The sequence below is a fragment of the Ranitomeya variabilis genome, chromosome 4 (assembly GCF_051348905.1).
Source record: "Ranitomeya variabilis isolate aRanVar5 chromosome 4, aRanVar5.hap1, whole genome shotgun sequence".
Lineage (NCBI taxonomy): Eukaryota > Metazoa > Chordata > Amphibia > Anura > Dendrobatidae > Ranitomeya > Ranitomeya variabilis.
Window position 1 is genome coordinate 713,741,611 of NC_135235.1, and position 27,753 is coordinate 713,769,363.

At 47.2% G+C, this 27,753-nt stretch overlaps 1 long non-coding RNA gene across 1 annotated transcript; it reads left to right on the forward strand.

The window, feature by feature from the left end:
• Positions 1–108: 108 nt before the first annotated feature.
• Positions 109–10,657, forward strand: LOC143769324 (uncharacterized). Its single transcript, XR_013214350.1, has 3 exons — positions 109–263; positions 7,236–7,314; positions 9,739–10,657. It is a non-coding gene; the product is annotated as an uncharacterized LOC143769324 (long non-coding RNA).
• Positions 10,658–27,753: the final 17,096 nt, after the last annotated feature.

A 27,753-nucleotide genomic window follows, 5' to 3' on the forward strand; every position in this document is an offset into this window, starting at 1 on the left:
CATATATGGCTGCTCTCGCACTGTGCACACAGGACCTGTGATGAGGTCACAGGAGGGGAGGAGTCAGGGGGTCACATGATCAGGGCCTCAGTGTATGCAGGACTCTGCTGTGCTTGGTGTCTTGGTGCTGGATGAGGGGAAGGTTGTGTTTGGGTCAGGAGGGGTTTACAGTGTGTACAGAGTGGAGCCGTGTGTGTACAAGGTGTATGGAGACTGTGCCTGTGGATCCTACCCGGCGTGCGCCGCCTGGGTGCCTAGCAGTGGTAAGAGCAGCTTGTATTATCTGTCACTTTACGCCGCTTTGGCTTGCAGCCTCACACGCATTTATAGCAGTAGGTCTCTGCCACTAGTGGTATGCATGCTGGCCCCATAGACGGTGCACACTGGGGGACTCCCACCTATCCTTTTTTATCATCCTGGCATTTTATTGTATCTTTTGTATATTTTGTACGGATAAACTATCATGTAAATTATATGTGCATTAATAAAGTATTTACTACCTATACACTCCTAGTTTTCTCCTATTCCTAAGGTGTATGGACGAAGCCGCGTGTGTACAGAGCGGAGCCGTGTGTGTACGGATGTACGAGGTACAGAAGTCATTGAGCTGTAGGTTGGATTGCTGCTAAAGGGAAAAAAAATCTCTTTAATTCTTCTTTGTTAGCGAGTGTGAACGAGCTGAGTGTGACCGGAGTGTAAGTGCGAACTGAAGTAAGTGTGTGTCTTGTGATTTAGTGACTTTGGATTCAGGGAGTTTACAAGGGAGGAATTACTGAATTGCTTTTTGCATTTTATTAATATTCTAAATTTCTTTTTAACGTTTCGGTCTGGTGCAATCCCCATAAGGAAATGCGTTCCACTATTGTTAATGCCATCCAGTGCACATCTGGCCACATGTATGCAGTCCTTGAGCAGCCGGTCGAGGGGGCATACTGCTGTGCGAGATGTGAGCACGTTGTGCATTTGGAAGCCCGGATTCTGAATCTAAATGTGTAGCTGGCAACATCGAGATCCATAGACAATATGGAGTTCAATGGGACAGATGAGGGGGGATGGTAGGATGGAGCTGCAGGACAGTGAAGTAGCAAGCTGGGTGACAGAAGGCCGGGTAGAGGAAAGAGTGCCAGGGAGGCTAGTCCTGATCTGCACACCCCAATACGTTTGCTAAGTTGGCAGATGAGGGGGATCCCCCTACAGGGGTAGCACTACTGCAGCCAGGCATGTCCTCTGAAAGCCGGAGGAGTGTCTGCTCCAGTATGGAGGGAAATAGGAGAGCAGGGCAGGCCAGACAGGTGCTGGTACTGGGGGACTCAGTTATTAGAGGAGCAGATAGGGCAATCTGTCACAAAGACAGGGATCGTCGAACGGTGTACTGCCTACCTGGCGCTCGAGTCTAACACATCGCTAATCGGGTGGACTGATTACTGGGAGGGGCTGGTGAGGACACAGTGGTCATGGTGCACATTGGCACAAATGACAAAGTTAGAGGTAGGTGGAAGGTCCTTAAAGCAAGGACCTCCAAGGTGGTATTCTCAGAAATACTGACTGTACCACGTGCCACGCCAGAGGCAAAGGGAAATTAAGGAGATAAATAAGTGACTCAGGAATTAGTGTAGGAAGGAGGGGTTTGGGTTCCTGGAGAACTGGGCCAACTTCTTAGTTAGCTACAGGTTCTATGCTAGGGATGGGCTCAGTAGCGTAGCTACCAGGGGGGCAGAGGGGACCATCGCCCCGGGCTCGGTGCTCAGAGGGGGCCCACCTGGAGCTACGCTACTGTAACTGCATGCGCCAATACAATTACATTCTGCGGCAGAGCAGGCAGAATCTTTCTCCCTGCTCTGCCACTATGGGGCCCCTGAGCAGGCAGTGAGGGGCCCGTTGCCAGCAGTGGGCCTCCCACCCATCACCAACAGGTCAGCCGTTTTGGCATTTAGCCAATACAGCTGACCGCATTGATGAGGGAAGGAGCGCTACGCTCCTTCTGCCATCATCTCCCTGTCAGCATCTGACATCGCCGACCTTGACAGCGGGCGCGATGACGTCACTACCCGGCGCCCACTGTCAGATGAGCGGGAGCTCGGAGCACCGCAGGAACAAGGAGGAAGAGGTTAGTATTTACAGTTTTTTTTATTGGGGCTGCCTTATTCTACAGGGTCTGCCTATGGGGGTGATCTTTATGCTACTGGGTCTGCCCATGGGGGTGCTGCCTTATACTACAGGGTCTGCCTATGGGAGACTTCCTTATACTACAGGGTCTGCCTATGGGGTGCTGCTTTATACTACAGGGTCTGCCTATGTAGGTGCTGCTTTATACTACAGCGTCTGCCTATGGGCGTGCTGCTGCCTTATACTACAGGGTCTGCCTATGGGTTTCTACCTTTTACTACAGGGTCTGCCTATGGGGTGCTGCCTTATACTACAGGGTCTGCCTATGGGGTGCTGCCTTTGACTACAGGGTCTGCCTATGGGGTGCTGCCTTGTGCTACAGGGTCTGCCTATGGGGTGCTGCCTTATATCATAGTTTGCCTATGGGGTGCTGCCTTATACTACAGGGTCTGCCTATGGGGTGCTGCCTTTTACTACAGTTTCTGCCTATGGGGTGCTGCCTTATACTACAGGGTCTGCATATGGGGTGTTGCCTTGTGCTATTAAGTTTGCCTATGGGGTGCTGCCTTATACTACAGGGTCTGCCTATGGGGTGCTGCCTTATACTACAGGGTCTGCCTATGGGATGCTGCCTTATACTACAGGGTCTGCCTATGGGGTGCTTCATTATATTACAGGGTCTGCCTATGGGGGTTGATGGGGAAATCAGGGACCACCTTAATACATTCGTATAATTCATACACATTCATATATTTCTCTAACAGAATATGTCTGAACATGTCCAAGCTTTGCTAAGTTATTCTGCTGACTATTGATTACCAATTAGAATTGCTGACGAAGGTGAGGTTAATCAGATTAGACTTAGGACCTCTCTCACCACATACCTGTCCACAGTTCTCTCCTTATAAGGAATAAACTGATGAATTAAGAATGATCTCATATGTAATAAACAGCTGATTTGCGCACGAACATAATGTATACGCCTACTCAAAAGTGTATATAACTGACTGTCCGGAAGTATTAAATTTATGGCATCTGAACAGATTACGTCTGTCTCTGTCCATCAATGCTTAAGCATCCTCACATTTGGCAGCCATCCAATATCCCTGAGAGTCTGACTTGCAGACCAACCTAACATTTTGGCGTCCCTTTGGGTGGGCTGGCCAAGATGGAAGACCGCCAATATCTGAAGCCCGGCAAGCCGCAGACCTGAGAGCAAGGCCACACAGACAATCCCGGGAAGGTTAGAACCATTAGTTTCTTACAAACTCTCTCTGTGTCTCCACCTGTCTCTTAATCTGCAGCCGAGCTCTAGGTATGTTATAGTCAGGTCTTTCTATAAAGGCCAGCCCATATTGTTTGCAAAGAACCATAGAATATCCTAAGTGATACTCGAAAGGCATATTGGATTGGTCAATTTTATGTGCTGCTATCCTTGTTATATGTCCTGTTATATGTCTAGCATATGACTGAAGAGTGAGTGAGTGTGTGATTCACCCTTGAGGAGACGTCCTCTTGGGGAGTGATAGAGATACGGTGTAAAAAGCAGGTTGAATTGGGATAGGGCCTCTGCAGTTCCCTCCGGTGACCCTTCAGGGCATCCTGGGTCAGAGGTCAAGTTCGTCTGTGTCTATCTGTCCTTGTACACACAAGCTGCCCCTCTCCAGATGGTGCTAGTAGATCGGGAGATAATTTTGATCACATTAATCTGCCTGCTGTTAGCTAGTTTTGTTCTCTGGTTAATATATAGGCTTTCTGTGTATGCCATATTAAGTCTGAAGGAGGTGCCCTTGATTAGACCAGGACGCCTGAGTGGGATTAGTGAGTGACGCTGCGGCGGTCACAAGGGGCCAAATCACTAATCATTATCCCCATAGTCGGCACACCTATTGGCTGAGTATTTAGCATAGGTTACGAAAGCAAGCGGAAAGGGGACTTAGAAGTTAGCACGCCAGCACTGTGACGTAAGTGTAGGTTAGCAAGTTGCTACGAGTTAGAGGCAGTGAGAAGTGGGCACAATAGAGGCTACACATTAAGAGAACAGTGAAATATCAGTGTCAGTCAGGAAAACCAGAGAACACACCGAAGAAGAAAGAAAGAGAGCAGGCAGCAATGGGGAACATAGATCGCAAAGAGCACAGGGAGGGGTGCAGCGCCCATGAGATAGTGAAGAAAAGGAAAGGTAAAGTTGCTGTGAAGGACTCTAGAAAGTTGTTGAAAAGTTTGGGGATGAAAAATGACCAGCTAGATCCTTTCCTTTGGAACTCAGCTCTAACAGGGAGTATGGGATGGATCACAGATAATAAGTTGTTAATACAGGCAAGGGCTTGGGCAGATGTAGCAAAGGAATTAAAGAGAGAAGGAGGTTGGGTTAAGGTAGAAACACCGCAAGGGATTAGATTCAGACCGAAAACAAAAATGCCTCCGCCATATCAACCCCATCTCACGGCTCCTGCTCCACCAAGTCCGGATGGATTGGTGTGTGTGTGTGGACAGCAAAACCCCGACTGGCGTGAACAATGTTCTGCCTGCGGGAGACCCTACGGGGCAACAGGACTTTATCCTGTCATCCACACTCACACTACGACACAAGACAATGGGCACAATGTGACAAAATCAGAAGACAGTCTAGGCGCACCCAACACACTAGATGACGGAGACTATCAACCAAATCTCCACACTATGGATGCAACCGGCGCTGCAGTAGCAACATCAACATTTACCCCCAGACGCTCGACTGCACCCATGACTACAACTATCTCCCACTACAAACCATGGAGCCCAAAAGATCACATGACACTGGTCAATGACGCCCCTGACCCATATGACTTACCCATGGCCTTCTACAGATGTATGGTAGGACTGAATAATACCTACACATATACATGAGCAGACTTAGAGTCCATCCTAAGAGGGAAAAATGGGAATGCACAAATGGAGTCAGTTCTGGAGGCAATAAAAAGTGCAGGGAGATCATATAGTTTAGAACGGGAGTTGGGCGCACAGTATGTCAGAACTGTAGAGTCAGGGTTACACTTCCTACAAGGTCTACATGCATGGTGCTAGAAAAAGGTGGGGGAATCCACAATCTCCCTACTGGACATAGTACAAGGTCCTAATGACACCGTAGAACAGTTCTAGGGAAATCTGAAACTGAGACACGCAGATTTGGGTTATGAAAACATGGGAGAAGCAGGTAGGAAGCTTTTCCATGGGGCATTCATAGCAGGGCTTAAACAACAGCTCAGGCAGAAGGTCCAGGCAGCTAAGCCCGACTGGAGAATATGCCAGATAGAAGAATTGGTACTGGAGGCAAAAGGGGTGGAATTAGATCAGAAGACAAAGCCAGTACAGATACATTATGCTTCCAATGACGTTAAGGAGCACAGGACAACTTCTACCAGAAGGGACCGGCGGCAGATGGAGTGCTATAACTGTGGGAAAAGGGGGCACATCAGCCATCAGTGCAGGGCACCCAGAAAAGAGACTCAGCCCAAGACGGATGCCTCAACCCAAAACCCACAATAGGAAACAGGCAACCCCGTAGCCATCTACCCCCTTAGGGCACGCACACACCCAAGCCCACAAGGGGTAGTCCCAGTACATCTCCCAGATGGTAGAAAAATCCCATTCCTGGTGGATACGGGGGCAGCCAAAACAGTAATCCGCCAGGAACATGTCAAATCATCAGACATATCAGACGATACCCTCTACACTCAAGGCTTTGAGGGATTGATCCAAGAACGCAAACTGACTAAACCACTGCCCCTCCGTTTAGTTGACCACACCTGCCTCGCACGGCTACTGATCAGTGACAAGTCACCTGTTAATTTGCTAGGTTCTGACTTATAGGCAATACAAGCACATGTCATGTACGAACCTGACGGTACTGTTAAGCTGACAGCTGGAATTCCGGAATCTGCACTGTGCAAAGTGCTGGTGTGCCTGCACATCTCAGACTCCCTCTTCCCACCTGAAGAACATGAGTGACTGGCACAGGTCCCAGACGTGCTATGGGCAAAATCCAAGACTGATATCGGACAAATGCCAGTTCCTCCTGTAATGATTAACTTGAAGCCAGGAGCAAAGCCACCTAAAGTTAGACAGTACCCTTTAAGTGCTGCTCAGGAAGAAGCAATAGGGAAGAATATCACAGATCTAATTGCTTCTGGGGCCATAAAACCTACAAAGTCTGTAGCAAACACTCCCTTATTTCCAGTAAAGAAAAAGGGTAGGAAAGGGGAGCCAGTCACCTACAGAATGGTCCATGACCTTAGGGCTATAAATGCAGTCACTGAGTTACTCACTCCAGTGGTACCAAACCCACATACCATCATGTCACAAATCCCGATAACTGCAGCTTGTTTCACCTGCATTGATCTTGCAAATGCTTACTTCTCTGTGTCTTTACACCAGGACTGTCAATATCTTTTTGCTTTCACTTTCAGGGGCCAGCAGTATACGTGGATGGTGCTACCGCAGGGGGCTCACAACTCTCCAACCTTGTATACGGCTGCGTTGCAACTTGTTTTGCAGGCTTGGATCATTCCACATGCTGAGGTAGTCCTACTCCAGTATGTGGATGACCTGCTCCTTTGTGCCCCAAACAGATGTATGCTGTGAAGCTACAATCTCACTGCTCCTGCATCTTGCTTCCAAAGGGTGTAAAGCTTCGAGAGAAAAGTTACAGTTTTGTCAATTAAAGCAAAGCTCAATTTTTCATTGAGCCCCACAGGGGCCATAGAATTCAAGGTCACAATCCAGCGACACACTGTTTGTGCTAATAGTCTTTTATATTCCCTCCTCTACTACCACAATGCACTTGGTCGATCCCCAGGATCCGTAGACCCCTAGGATCACACGCATGCACCAGGCGGAAATGTTTTGGGAGCGTATTTAGGGTGCCAATGTCCTCTACCTCCTTCGCATTGGCAATATCCCTTACATGCTCCCTTACACGTACACGGAGCTGGCGTGACGTAAGTCCCACGTACCTCTTGGAGCAAGGACATGTGGCCAGATAAACAGCATATGTGCTAGTGCAGCTAATATGGTGCCGAATCTGAAATCTCATTGTTCCATTTGATTGTGAGAAATGAGTGCCCCTAATCAAGTTCTTTTCCTTACAGGCTATCCTCTCCTTGGATAAAGCCTACGCGAAACGCGCGTCAGGGGTGTATACCGGCACCTGACTGTTTTCCATCATGGGTAAGAAACGTAACTGCTAACATTGTCACTATTTACCGCTCTCCCCCATATGAGCTTTTTTGTCACTGTGACACTATTTGGGGTGTGCACTGCCTTACAGGCATCTGATGCTCTGACTTCTATTGATAACAGGTCAATTGAGCGCTATTTAATTAGCATTACTGATGGTGTATTAGTACCATGATTTAGGCACACTCAAATACACTTATTGTGCCGGGGTCTTAATTGCTTCTAGACTAGGGCTTTTTTTCGTCTTTTTTTGGATTTTCTTGTTATTCTAATGTATCTAATAGTATCTTTAATAAATTTATACAAGTTTTAAAATTCTATGTATGGAACTCTATTTTTTCTATGTTTAAAAGCCACTCTATGAGTGTCTGCCCACACAGCCTTTTCACCTCAGTCAGGAGCCTCACTCAAACTAGAAATTGTCTCTGCTTCAGTTCTAGGTACCCCAGACTATGCAAAACTTTTTCTTCTGTACTACACAGAAATGCAGGGACATGCTACCGGGGTCCTAGCCCAGAAACATGGTCAACAGAACAGGCCTGTTGCATACTACTCCGCCCGATTAGATCCTGTTGCCAGAGGAGCCCCATCATGTGTTCGAGCAGTAGCGGCCATCTCACTTCTGCTAGACAAGACATCAGAGATTGTGTTTGACTACCAAGTCACTGTCTACACTCCAAATGATCTACACAGCATACTCAGCCAGGTCCAACCTAAGCACATTGCTGTAGCCAGACACCTCAGACTTCAATGTGCACTCTTAATGCCTCCCAATGTCACCTTAAAAAGATGCATGACTTTGAACCCAGCTACTCTCATTCCACTTGATGTAGTGGATTCAGGGGGGGGGGGGAAGGAGGCAGGCCAAGGAAAACCACTGTTTTTGCAAAATTTGACAGAAGAGCTATTTGATGCATACTATGAACATGACTGTATAGCCTTTATGGCTCAAGAAACTGCAGGGTTCTCACATGTTTCTGATGTACCTCTCACTAATCCAGATGCTGAGCTTTTTGTAGATGGTTCAAGGAGCATCGGGGAGGATGGCTGGTTCTACACTGGGTATGCAGTGGTCACTCAGCATGAGGTAGTAAAAGCAGAACCACTCCCTCCTCATATGTCTGCACAGGAGGCGGAGCTGACGGCACTCATTGAAGCGCTTAAAGGGGCTGAAGGTAAACGGTACACCATTTACACAGACTCGAGATACAGTTTTGGAGTCGCACATGACTACGGCCCCATATGGAGGGCAAGAGACTTTTTTACATCAACAGGTACTCCTATTAAGCATGGGCACCTCATCAAGCAGCTAATGGACGCACTACTACTTCCAAAGGAGGTTGCCATAGTTAAGGTAAAGGCACACACCAGGCTTGCGACCAACGAAGCACGAGACAATGACAAAGCGGACCGAGCAGTCAAGGAAGCTGCAAGGAAGCCACGAGACCCCTGCGGCCACTCCACTGATTATGGTAAGCACTGAGTTTAACCAGTTGGACTTGAGTATCTTACAGGCTCTGACTCGGTAAGCCTCCGGGGAAGAGAAAAAGGTCTGGTCGAAAGCTGGAGCTCGGGAGCACAGAGGTTTGTGGAAGGTGGGACAGCGGGTGTGTCTGCCAAGATCTCTGTATCCTGCAATGGCTCAAGCGGCCCACGGTCCAACGCACCTGTCTAAAAATGCCATGTGTGCTCTGGTGGAGAAGCAATGGGTCGCACCTGGCTTCACAATGGTTGCTACTAGATTTACACAGGCATGTCTCACATGTGCACAACACAATCCAGGCAGTGTAGTCAAAGTACCACAAAAACACACACCTAAGCCCCTCTACCCGTTTCAACGACCGCAGATTGACTTCATACAGCTTCCCAAGGTAGGAACGTATGAATATTGTCTAGTGTGTGTTGACCTCTTCTCAGGGTGGCCGGAAGCTTTCCCGATGCCAAAAGCTACTGCACGAGCCACTGCAAAGAAATTGATGTCAGAAGTCTTCTGTAGTTTCGGACTGCCTGAAACCATAGAATCTGACAGAGGTACCCACTTCACTGGAGAGGTAATGCAAAATGTCATGCAAATGTTAGGGGTCACACAGGCATTTCACACCCCCTACAGACCACAAGCTAGCGGCAAGGTAGAACGGCTAAATGGTACACTTAAGCTAAAGATCCAGAAAGCGAGTGAGGAATTGGGGAAACCATGGACAGAGTGTTTGCCTTTAGCTCTGTTCTCCATCAGGTACACGCCTAACAGAAAGACAAAGGTGTCCCCCTTTGAGGTTTTGTTTGGGTCAGCACCAAGACTAGGCCTGTACTTCCCACAGACACTGCAGCTTCAGTGTGACAGCCTCACCAGCTATGTCCAGGGCCTTCAAAAGAGGCTCTCATTCGTGCATAAACAAGTGTTTGATTCTATTCCAGACCCAGAGAGCTGAGAGGGAACCCATTCTCTCCAGCCCGGAGATTGGGTGGTGGTCAAGAGACATACGCAGAAGCCTCTGGAGCTGAGATTTGACAGACACTTCCAAGTCCTCCTCACCACAGCCACATCAGTAAAGCTTGAGGGAAAGCCCACCTGGATCCATGCAAGCCACTGCAAGATCCTGGAACAGAAGAGCGATCGTCCTGCTCCTGATGATGCTGATGACCCTTCCCCAGAGAAGACAGACTGCTCAGACAAGCCAGCGTGCCACTTATAATAAAGTAGCCCCGCTTAGACTTGATGTTGTGAAAAATGTGGACTGGATACACTATATTTACTATAATCAACAAAGATTTATAACGTATACTAGAGATGCACTGACAAACCTGGTAGATCACTCCACAGACAAATAAAGATGCCATCAGTCAAATCACACACATAAAACACTCACAATAATGAATATATGAAATGCTATGATTGAGAATAAGATATGATCTCCCCATCCTATGGGGGATTCGGCCGAAGAATTGACAAGAAAGTCCGACACTGGCATTAGGCCCGTGACAGCACCTGTAGGTTAGAGGTAGAGTCATATCTAATCTCAAAAGGGGGGACTGATGGGGAAATCAGGGACCACCTTGATATATTCTTATAATTCATACACACACATTCAGAATATGTCTGAACATGTCCAAGCTCTGCTAAGTCATTCTGCTGACAAGTGATTATCAATTAGAATTGCTGACAAAGTTAGGCCTAATCAGATAGAACCTTACCCCTGTACGTGTCTAACCCCAAGTTACCTCTTATGTAAGGATCACCTGATGAATTAAGAATGATTTCATATGTAATAAACAGTTGATTCGCGCTCAAACATAATGTATACGCCTACTCAAAAGTGTATATAACTGCATGTAACCAGTATACGTCATGGCATTGGAAACAGATCACCTCTGTCTCTGTCCATCATTTCTCCGGAGAACCCACACATCTGGCAGCCATCCGAAATCCCTGAGGGTCTGACTTGCACACCAACCCAACACGGTGCCACACAAAAGGTTGATACCTAACATGAGAATAATGGGGATAGGGGAAAATATGTGTAAGTGGGTTAAGAGCAGGCTCAGGAATAGGAAACAAAGGGTGGTTATCAGTGTTGAGCATTCCGATACCGCAAGTATCGGGTATCGGCCGATACTTGCGGTATCGGAATTCCGATACCGAGATCCGATACTTTTGTGGTATTGGGAATCGGAATCGGAAGTTCCCAGTGTATGGTTCCCAGGGTCTGAAGGAGAGGAAACTCTCCTTCAGGCCCTGGGATCCATATCCATGTAAAAAATAAAGAATTAAAATAAAAAATAGGGATATACTCACCCTCTGACGCGCCCTGGTAGTAACCGGCAGCCTGCTTTGCTTAAAATGAGCGCGTTCAGAACCTTCCATGACGTCACGGCTTCTGATTGGTCGCGTGCCGCTCATGTGACCGCCACGCGACCAATCACAAGCCGTGACGTCATTCTCAGGTCCTAAATTCCTAGAATTCGGAATTTAGGACCTGAGAATGACGTCACGGCTTGTGATTGGTCGCATGGCGGTCACATGAGCGGCACGCAACCAATCAGAAGCCGTGACATCATGGAAGGCCCTAAACGAGCTCATTTTAAGCAACAGAAGCTGCCGGTTAACAGCGGTAAGGTGCAGGGGCCTCCGGACAGGTGAGTATATCAATATTTTTTATTTTAATTCTTTATTTTACACATTCATATGGATCCCAGGGCCTGAAGGAGAGTTTCCTCTCCTTCAGACCCTGGGAACCATAAGGGATACCTTCCGATACTTGAGTCCCATTGACTTGTATTGGTATCGGGTATCGGTATTGGCGAGATCCGAAACTTTTCGGGTATCGGCCGATACTATCCGATACTGATACTTCCAAGTATCGGACAGTATCGCTCAACACTAGTGGTTATTAATGGAGCACACTCGGACTGGGTCACGGTTAGCAGTGGGGTACCACAGGGGTCAGTATTGGGCCCTCTTCTTTCTAACATATTTATTAATGACCTTGTAGGGGGCTTACAGAGTAGAATTTCAATATTTGCAGATGACACTAAACTCTGCAGGGTAATCAATACAGAGGAGGACAATTTTATATTACAGGAGCATTTATGTAAACTAGAAGCTTGGGCTGATATATGGTAAATGAGGTTTAATGGGGATAAATGTAAGGTTATGCACTTGGGCAGAAGAAATAACATGTATAATTATGTGTAAAACACTGCGCAAAACTCACTGAAAAAGACCTGGGAGCATGGGTGGATGACAAACTCACATTTGGTGGCCAGTGTCAGGCTGCTGCTACAAAGGCAAATAAAATAATGGGATGCATTAAAAGAGGCATAGATGCTCATGAGGAGAACATAATTTACCTCTATAAAAGTCACTAGTGTGACCACACTTAGAATACTGTGTATAGTGCTGGTCTCCGGTGTATAAGAAAGACATAGCTGAACTAGAGCGGGTGCAGAGAATAGTGACCAAGGTTATTAGAGGACTGGGGGGGTCTGCAATACCAAGACTGGTTATTACACTTGGGGCTGTTTAGTTTGGAAAAACGAAGACTAAGGGGAGATCTTATTACAATGTATAAATATATGTTGGGACATGTTATGGACCTGGTGGTTAGGAGCACCCAGAATGACCTGATGGTTAAAACGAAAACCTGAGACAAGCTCTGAGGAGTTGGTAACTCTACTGACCGCAATCCCTAATCCTATCACACACACTAGAAATAGCCGTGGAGCGTTCCTAACTCTCCCTAGATGCCTCTTCACAGCCTAAGAGCTAACTACCCCTAAAGATAGAAAAAGAAGCCTACCTTGCCTCAGAGAAATTCCCCAAAGGAAAGGTAGCCCCCCACAAATATTGACTGTGAGTTAAGAGGGAAGTGACAAACACAGGAATGAAAACAGATTTTAGCAAAGGAGGCAGAATCTTCTCTAGATAGACAGAAGATAGGAAAGGGAACTGTGCGGTCAGTATTAAAAACTACAAAAACCAAGCAGAGTGTGTAAAAAGACCTCCACACTGACTCACGGTGTGGAGGTGCAACTCTGCACCCCTAGAGCTTCCAGCTAGCAAGGAAATATCATAATAGCAAGCTGGACTAGAAACATAGCATGTACTGAGAATATACTCAAAAACAAATGGACAACAAATGAACTAGCAGGAACTTAGCTTCTGCTGGAGTAGACAAATCATCTGAGAAATCCAAGAGAGATCTGAACCAGTACTGAGACATTGACAGCTGGCATGAACTAACGACCTGAGCAGAGTTAAATAGGAAAGCCAGCAGAAACAATAAGTGAGGGCAGCTGAGAAAGCCAACCTCAAAGATCAGCAGTTCCACTCAAAGCCACCAGAGGGTGTCCAAGGACAGAACTCACTAAAGTACCATTCACGACCACAGGAGGGAGCCTGAGAACGGAATTCACAACAGTACCCCCCCCTTGAGGAGGGGTCACCGAACCCTCACCAGAGCCCCCAGGCCGATCAGGACGAGCCAAATGAAAGGCACGAACCAAATCGTCAGCATGGACATCGGAGGCAACAACCCAGGAATTATCCTCCTGACCATAACCCTTCCATTTAACCAGGTACTGAAGCTTCCGTCTCGAAAAACGAGAATCCAAAATCTTCTCCACCACATACTCCAACTCCCCCTCAACCAACACTGGAGCAGGAGGATCAACGGAAGGAACCATAGGCGCCACATATCTCCGCAACAAAGACCTATGGAACACATTATGGATGGCAAAAGAAGCTGGAAAGGCCAAACGAAATGACACAGGATTGATAATTTCAGAAATCTTATAAGGACCAATAAAACGAGGCTTGAACTTAGGGGAAGAAACCTTCATAGGAACATAACGAGAAGATAACCAGATCAAATCCCCAACACGAAGTCGGGGACCAACACGGCGATGGCGGTTAGCAAAACGTTGCGCCTTCTCCTGAGACAACGTTAAATTGTCCACCATGTAAGTGCAAATTTGCTGCAACCTGTTCACCACAGAATCCACACCAGGACAGTCAGAAGGCTCAACCTGCCCTGAAGAAAAACGAGGATGAAAACCAGAATTACAAAAAAAAAGGCGAAACCAAAGTAGCCGAACTAGCCCGATTATTAAGGGCGAACTCGGCCAATGGCAAGAAGGTCACCCAATCATCCTGATCAGCAGAAACAAAGCATCTCAGATAGGTTTCCAAGGTCTGATTGGTTCGTTTGGTTTGGCCATTTGTCTGAGGATGGAACGCTGAAGAAAAAGACAAATCAATGCCCATCTTCGCACAAAAGGACCGCCAAAACCTAGAAACAAACTGGGAACCTCTGTCAGACACAATGTTCTCCGGAATGCCATGCAAACGAACCACATGCTGAAAAAATAATGGAACCAAATCAGAGGAGGAAGGCAATTTAGGCAAGGGTACCAAATGGACCATCTTAGAAAACCGATCACAAACCACCCAGATGACGGACATCCTTTGAGAGACAGGAAGATCAGAAATAAAATCCATGGAAATATGCGTCCAGGGCCTCTTCGGGACAGGCAAAGGCAAAAGCAACCCACTGGCACGAGAACAGCAAGGCTTGGCCCGAGCACAAGTCCCACAGGACTGCACAAAAGAACGCACATCCCGTGACAAGGAAGGCCACCAAAAGGACCTAGCAACCAAATCTCTGGTACCAAAAATCCCAGGATGACCAGCCAATACTGAACAATGAACCTCAGAAATAACTTTACTAGTCCATCTATCAGGGACAAACAGTTTCTCCACTGGACAGCGGTCAGGTCTATCAGCCTGAAACTCCTGCAGCACCCACCGCAAATCAGGGGAGATGGCAGACAGAATCACCCCCTCCTTGAGAATACCAGCCGGCTCAAGGACTCCCAGAGAATCAGACAAAAAACTCCTAGAAAGGGCATCAGCCTTCACATTCTTAGATCCCAGAAGGTACAAGACCACAAAATCGAAACGGGAGAAAAACAGCGACCATCGAGCCTGTCTAGGATTCAACCGCTTGGCAGACTCGAGGTAAGTCAGATTCTTGTGATCAGTCAAGACCACCACGCGATGTTTGGCTCCCTCAAGCCAATGTCGCCACTCCTCGAATGCCCACTTCATAGCCAAAAACTCCCGATTGCCGACATCATAATTACGCTCAGCAGGCGAAAACTTTCTAGAAAAGAAAGCACATGGTTTCATCAAAGAGCCATCAGAACTTCTCTGAGAAAAAACAGCCCCTGTCCCAATCTCAGAAGCATCAACCTCGACCTGAAAAGGGAGCGAAACATCTGGCTGACGCAACACAGGGGCCGAAGTAAAACGACGTTTAAGCTCCTGAAAAGCCTCAACGGCCGCAGGGGACCAATTCACCACAAAACTTCTGAAGACTCTTCACAGATGTAGGTTGAGTCCAATCATAAATGGCCTGAACTTTAACAGGGTCCATCTCGATAGTAGAAGGGGAAAAAAATGAAGCCCAAAAAGGAAACCTTCTGAACTCCAAAGAGGCATTTAGACCCCTTCACAAACAACGCATTAGCACGAAGGACCTGGAATACCATCCTGACCTGCTTCACATGAGACTCCCAATCATCCGAAAAGACCAAAATATCATCCAAATATACAATCATGAATTTATCCAGATACTTTCGGAAGATGTCGTGCATAAAGGACTGAAACACAGATGGAGCATTAGAAAGCCCGAATGGCATCACCAGGTACTCAAAATGGCCCTCGGGCGTATTAAATGCTGTTTTCCATTCATCGCCCTGTTTAATACGCACAAGATTATACGCCCCTCTAAGGTCAATCTTGGTAAACCAACTAGCCCCCTTGATCCGAGCAAACAAATCAGACAGCAGAGGCAAAGGGTACTGAAATTTGACCGTGATCTTATTGAGAAGGCGTTAATCTATACAGGGTCTCAGAGAGCCATCCTTCTTGGCCACAAAAAAAGAACCCTGCTCCCAACGGTGACGAAGACGGGTGAATATGCCCTTTCTCCAAGGACTCCTTTACATAACTCCACATAGCGGCATGTTCTGGCACAGACAAATTGAAAAGTCGGCCCTTAGGGAACTTACTACCAGGAATCAAATTAATAGCGCAATCACAGTCCCTATGAGGAGGTAGGGCACTGGACTTGGGCTCATCAAATACATCCTGGTAATCCGACAAAAACTCAGGGACTTCAGAAGGAGTGGAAGAAGAAATTGACATCAAAGGAACATCACTATGTATCCCTTGACAACCCCAACTAGACACAGACATTACTTTCCAATCCAGTACTTGATTATGAACCTGTAACCATGGCAAACCCAAGCCGACAACATCATGCAAATTATGCAACACCAAAAAGCGCATATTTTCCTGATGTGCGGGAGCCAAGCACATGGTCAGCTGAGTCCAGTACTGAGGTTTATTCTTGGCCAATGGCGTAGCATCAATCCCCCTTAAGGGAATAGGACTCTGCAAAGGCTCCAAAGAAAAACCACAGCAAATGGCAAACTCCAAGTCCATCAAGTTCAGGGCAGCGCCCGAATCCACAAATGCAATAACAGAGTAGGACGACAATGAGCAAATCAGAGTAACAGACAAGAGAAATTTAGGCTGTACAGTACTAATGGTGACAGACCTAGCGAACCTCTTAGTGCGCTTAGGACAATCAGAAATAGCATGAGTGGAGTCACCACAGTAAAAACACAGCCCATTCTGACGTCTGTGTTCTTGCCGTTCAGCTCTGGTCAAAGTCCTATCACATTGCATAGGCTCAGGCCTCCGCTCAGAGGACACCGCCAAATGGTGCACAACTTTGCGCTCGCGCAAACGCCGATCAATCTGAATGGCCAAAGACATTGATTCATTCAGACCAGCAGGCGTGGGGAACCCCACCATAACATCTTTAAGGGCTTCAGAAAGACCCTTTCTGAAAATTGCTGCCAGGGCATACTCATTCCATTGTGTAAGCACAGACCACTTTCTAAACTTCTGGCAATATACTTCTGCTTCATCCTGACCCTGACATAGAGCCAGCAAGGTCTTTTCTGCCTGATCCACAGAATTTGGTTCGTCATAAAGCAATCCGAGCACTTGAAAAAATGCATCTACATTAAGCAATGCAGGATTTCCTGGCTCAAAGGAGAATGCCCAGTCTTGCGGGTCGCCACGCAACAAAGAAATAATAATCTTTACTTGCTGAATGGGGTCACCAGAGGAGCGGGGTTTCAGAGCAAAAAACAGTCTGCAATTATTTTTGAAATTCAAAAATTTAGATCTATCCCAAGAAAATAAAGCAGGAATTGGAATTCTAGGCTCTAACATCGGATTCTGAACTACATAATCTTGAATACTTTGTACCCTTGCAGTGAGTTGATCCACACAAGAGGACAAACCTTGAATATCCATATCTACACCTGAGTCCTGAACCACCCAGAGGTTAAGGGGAAAAGAAAGACAAAACAAGCTGCAAAGAAAAAAAAATTGACTCAGAACTTCTCTTATCCCTCTTTTGAGATGCATTAACACTTTGTGGCCAGCTGTACTTTTATGGACCTGGTGGTTAGGAGCACCCAGAATGACCTGATGGTTAAAACGAAAACCTGAGACAAGCTCTGAGGAGGTGGTAACTCTACTGACCGCAATCCCTAATCCTATCACACACACTAGAAATAGCCGTGGAGCGTTCCTAACTCTCCCTACACGAATCTTCACAGCCTAAGAGCTAACTACCCCTAAAGATAGAAAAAGAAGCCTACCTTGCCTCAGAGAAATTCCCCAAAGGAAAGGTAGCCCCCCACAAATATTGACAGAGTTAAGAGGGAAGTGACAAACACAGGAATGAAAACAGATTTTAGCAAAGGAGGCCGAATCTTCTCTAGATAGACAGAAGATAGGAAAGGGAACTGTGCGGTCAGTATTAAAAACTACAAAAACCACGCAGAGTGTGCAAAAAGACCTCCACAACCACTCACGGTGTGGAGGTGCAACTCTGCACCCCCAGAGCTTCCAGCTAGCAAGGAAATATCATAATTAGTGTTGACTGTTGAGCGATACCGTCTGATACTTGAAAGTATCGGTATCGGAAAGTATCGGCCGATACCGGCAAAGTATCGGATCTAATCCGATACCGATACCCGATACCAATACAAATCAATGGGACTCAAGTATCGGACGGTATCCCTGATGGTTCCCAGGGTCTGAAGGAGAGGAAACTCTCCTTCAGGCCCTGGGATCCATATTAATGTGTAAAATAAAGAATTAAAATAAAAAATATTGCTATACTCACCTCTCCGACGCAGCCTGGACCTCACCGAGGGAACCGGCAGCGTTGTTTGCTTAAAATGCGCGCTTTTACTTCCTTCCGTGACGTCACGGCTTGTGATTGGTCGCGTGCCGCCCATGTGGCCGCGACGCGACCAATCACAGCAAGCCGTGACGTAATTTTCAGGTCCTCAATGCCTAATTCTAGGCATTCATGATTTTAAAATTACGTTCCGGCTTGTGATTGGTCGCGTCGCCCATGTGACCGCGATGCGACCAATCACAAGCCGTGATGTCACGGGAGGCAGGAGACGCGCGCATTTTTAAAATTACGTCACGGCTTGTGATTGGTTGCGTGCCGCCCATGTGACCGCGACCCGACCAATCACAGCAAGCCGTGACGTAATTTCAGGTCCTGAATGCAGAAATAGGCATCAGGACCTGAAATTACGTCACGGCTTGCTGTGATTGGTCGCTTCGCGGTCACATGGGCGGCACGCAACCAATCCCAAGCCGTGACGTAATTTTAAAAATGCGCGCATCTCCTGCCTCCCGTGACGTCACGGCTTGTGATTGGTCGCGTTGCCCATGTGACCGCGACGCGACCAATCACAAGCCGGAACGTAATTTTAAAATCATGAATGCCTAGAATTAGGCATTGAGGACCTGAAAATTACGTCACGGCTTGCTGTGATTGGTCGCGTCTCGGCCACATGGGCGGCGCGCGACCAATCACAAGCCGTGACGTCACAGAAGGAAGTAAAAGCGCGCATTTTAAGCAAACAACGCTGCCGGTTCCCTCGGTGAGGTCCAGGCTGCGTCGGAGAGGTGAGTATAGCAATATTTTTTATTTTAATTCTTTCTTTTACACATTAATGTTGTTTCGATACCGATACCCGATACCACAAAAGTATCGGATCTCGGTATCGGAATTCCGATACCCGCAAGTATCGGCCGATACCCGATACTTGCGGTATCGGAATGCTCAACACTAATCATAATAGCAAGCTGGACTAGAAACATAGCATGTACTGAGAATATACTCAAAAACAAATGGACAACAAATGAACTAGCAGCGACTTAGCTTCTGCTGGAGTAGACAAGTCATCTGAGAAATCCAAGAGAGATCTGAACCAGTACTGAGACATTGACAGCTGGCATGAACTAACGACCTGAGCAGAGTTAAATAGGAAAGCCAGCAGAAACAAAAAGTGAGGGCAGCTGAGAAAGCCAACCTCAAAGATCAGCAGTTCCACTCAAAGCCACCAGAGGGTGTCCAAGGACAGAACTCACTAAAGTACCATTCACGACCACAGGAGGGAGCCCGAGAACGGAATTCACAACAGAGACAGTGCAGAGACCTTTCTAATGATTTTTTTACTCGTAGACCAGATACAGGGACAAGGGGCATCCTCTGTTATGATCCTTAGTGGTTGAGGATCACAAATTACTCCAGCAAGGAAACTAACAAAGGACAAGCTCTAGGGAGGTGGAAAACTGGACTGACCGCAAATCTGAACCTATCCAAACACACTAGAGGTAGCCGGTGAACGTGCCTAAAATTCCTAGACGTCTCGAGCCAGCCTGAGGAACTAACTACCCCTAGAGAGAAAGAAAGACCTCTCTTGCCTCCAGAGAAATAATCCCCAAAGATATAGAAGCCCCCAACAGATAATAACGGTTAGGTAAGAGGAAGGCACATACACAGGGGTGAAAGCAGATTCAGCAAATGAGGCCCACTAATACTAGATAGCAGAAAATAGAACAGGGATCTTGTTGTGAACTCTGTTTTCAGGCTCCCTCTTGTGGTCACAGCTGGTATGGTGTGACTTTTGCTTTGGGCTCCCCCTGGTGGCTTTGTTTGCTATCCTGCTGGTCTCTGGCTATCAGCTGTTTCATTATCCTCTGGGAGGTTTCTATATAGCTCTGTTTCACTTCCACTTGTTGCCGGCTGGCGATGTAATCAGTGCTACTCAGATTCCTTCTGACTACCTTGCTCCCAGTCCCTCCAAGACAAGCTAAGTTTTGTTTGCTCATTTTTTGATCATCAGTGTTTATCATGTTTTCTTGTCCAGCTTGCTAAAATGTGATTCCCTCGCTTGCTGGTTGCTCTAGTGGACTGAGTTTCTCCCCACACACCGTTAGCTGGTGTGTGGGTTCTTGAAATCTCAGGATGGATATTTTGTAAGGGTTTTTTATTGATCGCATAGACCCCTGCTCTATTTTCTGCTCTCTAGTATTAGTGGGCCTCTTTTGCTGAATCTGATTTCATCCCTATGTATGTGCCTTCCTCTTACTTCACCGTTAATATTTGTTGGGGGCTTCTATATCTTTGGGGATTATTTCTCTGGAGGCAAGCGAGGTCTTTCTTTCTCTTTAGGGGTAGCTAGTTTCTCAGGCTGGCTCGAGACGTCTAGGAATTTTTTAGGCACGTTCACCGGCTACCTCTAGTTGTGTTGGATAGGTTCTGATTTGCGATCAGTCCAGTTACCATCTCCCTAGAGCTTGTCCTAAGTTAATCACTTGCTGGTCTATTTGTGATCCTCAGCCACTAAGGATCATAACAGTACAGCCGGCCAACAAAGTGTTAATTGCATGGCAGAAGCAGGAGAAAAGAAGCCTTGAGAATTTTTTTTTTTTTTTTTGCTGCCGTGTGTCTAGCTGCTGTGTGGCTAGCTTCTCTCCTCCTCTTAATCTTGGTGTGGCTCTGAGTTCAGCTGCTGACATGGATGTCCAGAGCTTGGCTTCCAGTCTGGATCATCTTGCTGCTAGGGTTCAAAGTATTCAGGATTTTGTTGTCCTATGTCAGAGCCTAGAATACCTATTCCGGAGTTGTTTTCTGGAGATAGATCTAGGTTCCTGAATTTTAAGAACAATTGTAAGTTGTTTCTTTCTTTGAAATCTCGTTCCTCTGGTGGTTCCGTTCAGCAAGTTAAAATTATCATTTCTTTTTTGCGGGGTGACCCTCAAGATTGGGCTTTCGCATTGGCGCCAGGGGATCCTGCATTGCTCAGTGTGGATGCGTTTTTTCTGGCCCTTGGATTGCTCTATGAGGAACCTAATCTTGAGAACCAGGCTGAAAAAGCGTTATTGGCCCTCTCGCAGGGGCAAGATGAAGCAGAGGTGTACTGCCAGAAATTTCGGAAATGGTCGGTGCTTACTCAGTGGAATGAGTGTGCCCTGGCTGCAAATTTCAGAGAAGGTCTTTCTGAAGCCATTAAGAATGTCATGGTGGGGTTCCCTACGCCTGCAGGTATGAATGAGTCAATGACTCTGGCCATTCAGATTGATCGGCGTTTGCGGGAGCGCAAACCTGTGCACCATTTGGAGGTGTCTTCTGAACAGACACCTGAATCTATGCAATGTGATAAAATTCTGACCAGAAGTGAACGGCAAAATTATAGACGGCAAAATGGGTTGTGCTTTTACTGCGGTGACTCAGCTCATGTTATCTCAGCATGCTCTAAGCGCAAAACAAAGGTTGATAAATCTGTCACCATTGGCACTTTACAGCCTAAGTTCATTTTGTCTGTTACCCTGATTTGTTCCCTGTCATCTTATCCGGTTAATGCTTTTGCAGATTCAGGTGCTGCCCTGAGTCTGATGGATTGGTCATTTGCCAGGCGCTGTGGTTTTGATTTGGAGCCTTTAAAATTCCCTATTCCACTAAGGGGAATTGATGCTACACCATTGGCTACGAATAAACCTCAGTTGTTGTGAATTTGCGTTTTGCTCCCTCTAGTGGTCATTAGTGATTTGACTCTGGAGCTTCTGTCTTCTCCTATATGCATGATGTGGTTGTTTTGGGGCTGCCATGGTTACAGACCCATAATCCAGTCCTGGACTGGAAGGCTATGTCAGTGTCAAGTTGGGGCTGTCGTGGTATTCATGAGGATTCCTTGCCTGTGTCTATTGCTTCTTCTACGCCTTCGGAAGTTCCGGAGTATTTGTCTGATTATCAGGATGTCTTTAGCGAGTCCAGGTCCAGTGCATTGCCTCCTCATAGGGAATGTGACTGTGCAATAGATTTGATTCCAGGCAGTAAATTTCCTAAGGGAAGACTGTTTAATCTGTCGGTACCTGAACATACCGCTATGCGTTCATATATCAAGGAGTCTCTGGAGAAAGGATACATCCGTCCGTCTTCTTCCCCTCTTGGTGCGGGATTCTTTTTTGTGGCTAAAAAGGACGGATCTTTGAGGCCTTGTATTGACTATCGGCTTTTAAATAAGATCACTGTCAAATTTCAGTATCCTTTGCCGCTGTTGTCTGACTTGTTTGCCCGGATTAAAGGTGCCAAGTGGTTCACCAAGATAGACCTTCGTGGTGCGTATAACCTTGTGCGCATTAAGCAAGGTGATGAATGGAAAACCGCATTCAATACGCCCGAAGGTCATTTTGAGTACTTGGTGATGCCTTTTGGGCTCTCTAATGCCCCTTCAGTTTTTCAGTCCTTTATGCATGACATTTTTCGGAAGTATCTGGATAAATTTTTGATCATTTATCTGGATGATATTCTGTTTTTTTCTGATAATTGGGACTCGCATGTGGAGCAGGTCAGGATGGTCTTTAAAATTTTGCGTGAAAATTCTTTGTTTATCAAGGGCTCAAAGTGTCTTTTTGGTGTACAGAAGGTTCCCTTTTTGGGGTTCATTTTTTCCCCTTCTGCTGTGGAGATGGACCCAGTCAAGGTCCGAGCTATTCTTGATTGGACTCAGCCCTCGTCAGTTAAGAGTCTTCAGAAGTTCTTAGGTTTCGCTAACTTCTACCGTCGTTTTATCGCTAATTTTTCTAGCATTGTGAAACCTTTGACGGATATGACCAAGAAGGGCTCCGATGTGGCTAATTGGGCTCCTGCTGCCGTGGAGGCTTTCCAGGAGTTGAAACGTCGGTTTACTTCGGCGCCTGTTTTGTGCCAGCCTGATGTCTCGCTTCCCTTTCAGGTTGAGGTGGATGCTTCAGAGATTGGAGCAGGGGCCGTTTTGTCGCAGAGAGGCCCTGGTTGCTCTGTTATGAGACCTTGCGCCTTTTTCTCTAGGAAGCTTTTGCCTGCTGAGCGAAATTATGATGTGGGCAATCGGGAGTTGTTGGCCATGAAATGGGCATTTGAGGAGTGGCGTCATTGGCTCGAGGGTGCTAAGCATCGTGTGGTGGTCTTGACTGATCACAAAAATCTGATGTATCTCGAGTCTGCTAAACGCCTGAATCCTAGACAGGCCCGCTGGTCATTGTTTTTCTCCCGTTTTGACTTCGTTGTCTCGTATTTACCAGGTTCAAAGAATGTGAAGGCCGATGCTCTTTCCAGGAGCCTTGTGCCTGATGCTCCTGGAGTCGCTGAACCTGTTGGTATTCTTAAGGATGGAGTTATCTTGTCAGCTATTTCTCCAGATCTGCGACGTGTGTTGCAGAGATTTCAGGCTGATAGGCCTGATTCTTGTCCACCTGACCGACTGTTTGTGCCTGATAAGTGGACCAGCAGAGTCATTTCCGAGGTTCATTCCTCGGTGTTGGCAGGTCACCCAGGAATTTTTGGCACCAGAGATCTGGTGGCCAGATCCTTTTGGTGGCCTTCCTTGTCAAGGGATGTGCGGTCATTTGTACAGTCCTGTGGGACTTGTGCTCGAGCTAAGCCTTGCTGTTCTCGTGCCAGCGGGTTGCTCTTGCCCTTGCCTGTCCCTAAGAGACCTTGGACACATATCTCCATGGATTTCATTTCTGATCTTCCGGTGTCTCAAGGCATGTCTGTTATCTGGGTGATATGTGATCGCTTCTCCAAGATGGTCCATTTGGTTCCTTTGCCTAAGCTGCCTTCCTCTTCCGATCTGGTTCCTGTGTTTTTCCAGAACGTGGTTCGTTTGCACGGCATCCCTGAGAATATTGTGTCAGACAGAGGATCCCAGTTCGTTTCCAGATTCTGGCGATCCTTTTGTAGTAGGATGGGCATTGATTTGTCGTTTTCGTCTGCTTTCCATCCTCAGACTAATGGACAGACGGAGCGAACTAATCAGACTTTGGAGGCTTATTTGAGGTGTTTTGTCTCTGCTGATCAGGACGATTGGGTGACCTTCTTGCCGTTGGCTGAGTTTGCCCTTAATAATCGGGCTAGTTCCGCCACTTTGGTTTCGCCGTTTTTCTGCAACTCTGGTTTCCACCCTCGTATTTCTTCGGGTCATGTGGAACCTTCTGACTGTCCTGGGGTGGATTCTGTGGTGGATAGGTTGCAGCGGATCTGGAATCTTGTGGTGGACAACTTGAAGTTGTCACAGGAGAGGGCTCAGCGCTTTGCCAACCGCCGCCGCGGTGTGGGTCCCCGACTACGTGTTGGGGATTTGGTGTGGCTTTCTTCCCGCTTTGTTCCTATGAAGGTTTCCTCTCCCAAATTTAAACCTCGTTTTATTGGTCCTTACAAGATATTGGAAATCCTTAATCCTGTATCCTTTCGTCTGGATCTTCCTGTGTCGTTTGCTATCCACAACGTGTTTCATAGATCCTTGTTGCGGCGGTACGTTGTGCCTGTGGTTCCTTCTGCTGAGCCTCCTGCTCCGGTGTTGGTTGGGGGCGAGTTGGAGTACGTGGTGGAGAAGATCTTGGATTCTCGTCTCTCCAGGCAGAGGCTTCAGTACCTGGTCAAGTGGAAGGGCTATGGTCAGGAAGATAATTCCTGGGTGGTCGCCTCTGATGTTCATGCGGCCGATTTGGTTCGTGCCTTTCACGCCGCTCATCCTGATCGCCCTGGTGGTCGTGGTGAGGGTTCGGTGACCCCTCACTAAGGGGGGGGGTACTGTTGTGAATTTGCGTTTTGCTCCCTCTAGTGGTCATTAGTGATTTGACTCTGGAGCTTCTGTCTTCTCCTATATGCTCACCTGGGCTGTTAGTTCAGGGGCGTTGCTATATAAGCTCTCTGGACCTTCAGTTCAATGCCTGGCATCGTTGAAATCAGAGCTAATCTGTTGTGCTCTTGTGTACTGATCCTGGTTCCTGCTTCTTAAAGCTAAGTCTCTTCCTTGCTTTTTGCTTTTGTTTTGTTTTGTATTTTTGTCCAGCTTGTTCCAATCTGTATCCTGACCTTTGCTGGAAGCTCTAGGGGGCTGGTGTTCTCCCCCCGGACCGTTAGACGGTTCGGGGGTTCTTGAATCTCCAGCGTGGATTTTTATAGGGTTTTTGTTGACCAAATAAGTCATCTTGCTTTATTCTGCTATTAGTAAGCTGGCCTCTCTTTGCTGAACCTGGTTCATTTCTGTGTTTGTCATTTCCTCTTACCTCACTGTTATGACCCCAATGGCGAGGGTCTCAGAGGAACGTGGAAGTCTGCAGAATACAAAAATCCAGCTCATAGGGCAGTGGTAACTGGGTTGACCATATATCTACTCCTAACGCCAACACTAGAAGTAGCCGGGGATCATTCCTACGTTGATTCTAGATTACACGCGCCAGCCGGAGAATCTAGCTACCCCTAGTAGAGGAAAACAAAGACCTTTCTTGCCTCCAGAGAAGGGGACCCCAAAGCTGGACAGAAGCCCCCCACAAATAATGACGGTGAGGTAAGAGGAAATGACAAACACAGAAATGAATCAGGTTTAGCACAGAGAGGCCCGCTTACTGATAGCAGAATAAAGAAAGGTAACTTATATGGTCAACAAAAACCCTATCAAAATCCACACTGGAAATTCAAGAACCCCCGAACCGTCTAACGGTCCGGGGGGAGAACACCAGCCCCCTAGAGCTTCCAGAAAAGGTCAGGATATAGATTTGGAACAAGCTGGACAAAAATACAAAACCAAAACAAATAGCAAAAAGCAAAAGGCAGACTTAGCTGATATAACTGGAACCAGGATCAGTAGACAAGAGCATAGCAGACTAGCTCTGATAACTACGTTGCCAGGCATTGAACTGAAGGTCCAGGGAGCTTATATAGCAACACCCCTAACTAACGACCCAGGTGCGGATAAAAGGAATGACAGAAAAACCAGAGTCAAAAAACTAGTAACCACTAGAGGGAGCAAAAAGCAAATTCACAACAGTACCCCCCCCTTAGTGAGGGGTCACCGAACCCTCACCACGACCACCAGGGCGATCAGGATGAGCGGCATGAAAGGCACGAACTAAATCGGCCGCATGAACATCAGAGGCGACCACCCAGGAATTATCCTCCTGACCATAGCCCTTCCACTTGACCAGGTACTGAAGCCTCCGCCTGGAGAGGCGAGAATCCAAGATCTTCTCCACCACGTACTCCAACTCGCCCTCAACCAACACCGGAGCAGGAGGCTCAGCAGAAGGAACTACAGGCACAATGTACCGCCGCAACAAGGACCTATGAAATACATTGTGAATAGCAAACGACACAGGAAGATCCAGACGAAAAGATACAGGATTAAGGATTTCCAATATCTTGTAAGGCCCAATAAAACGAGGTTTAAATTTGGGAGAGGAGACCTTCATAGGAACAAAGCGGGAAGAAAGCCATACCAAATCCCCAACGCGTAGTCGGGGACCCACACCGCGGCGGCGGTTGGCAAAGCGCTGAGCCTTCTCCTGTGACAACTTCAAGTTGTCCACCACATGATTCCAGATCTGCTGCAACCTATCCACCACAGAATCCACCCCAGGACAGTCAGAAGGCTCCACATGACCCGAAGAAAAGCGAGGATGGAAACCAGAGTTGCAGAAAAAAGGCGAAACCAAGGTGGCGGAACTAGCCCGATTATTAAGGGCAAACTCAGCCAACGGCAAGAATGTCACCCAATCGTCCTGATCAGCAGAGACAAAACACCTCAAATAAGCCTCCAAAGTCTGATTGGTTCGCTCCGTCTGTCCATTAGTCTGAGGATGGAAAGCAGACGAAAACGACAAATCAATGCCCATCCTACTACAAAAGGATCGCCAGAACCTGGAAACGAACTGGGATCCTCTGTCTGACACAATATTCTCAGGGATGCCGTGCAAACGAACCATGTTCTGGAAAAACACAGGAACCAGATCGGAAGAGGAAGGCAGCTTAGGCAAAGGAACCAAATGGACCATCTTGGAGAAGCGATCACATATCACCCAGATAACGGACATGCCCTGAGATAGCGGAAGATCAGAAATTAAATCCATGGAGATATGTGTCCAAGGTCTCTTCGGGACAGGCAAGGGCAAGAGCAAACCGCTGGCACGAGAACAGCAAGGCTTAGCTCGAGCACAAGTCCCACAGGACTGCACAAATGACCGCACATCCCTTGACAAGGAAGGCCACCAAAAGGACCTGGCCACCAGATCTCTGGTGCCAAAAATTCCCGGGTGACCTGCCAACACCGAGGAATGAACCTCGGAAATGACTCTGCTGGTCCACTTATCCGGGACAAACAGTCTGTCAGGTGGACAAGACTCAGGCCTATCAGCCTGAAATCTCTGCAACACACGTCGCAGATCCGGAGAAATAGCTGACAAGATAACTCCATCTTTAAGAATACCAACAGGATCAGCGACTCCAGGAGCATCAGGCACAAAGCTCCTAGAAAGAGCATCGGCCTTCACATTCTTTGAACCTGGTAAATACGAGACAACAAAATCAAAGCGGGAGAAAAACAATGACCAGCGGGCCTGTCTCGGATTAAGGCGTTTAGCAGACTCGAGATACATCAGATTTTTGTGATCAGTCAAGACCACCACACGATGCTTAGCACCCTCGAGCCAATGAC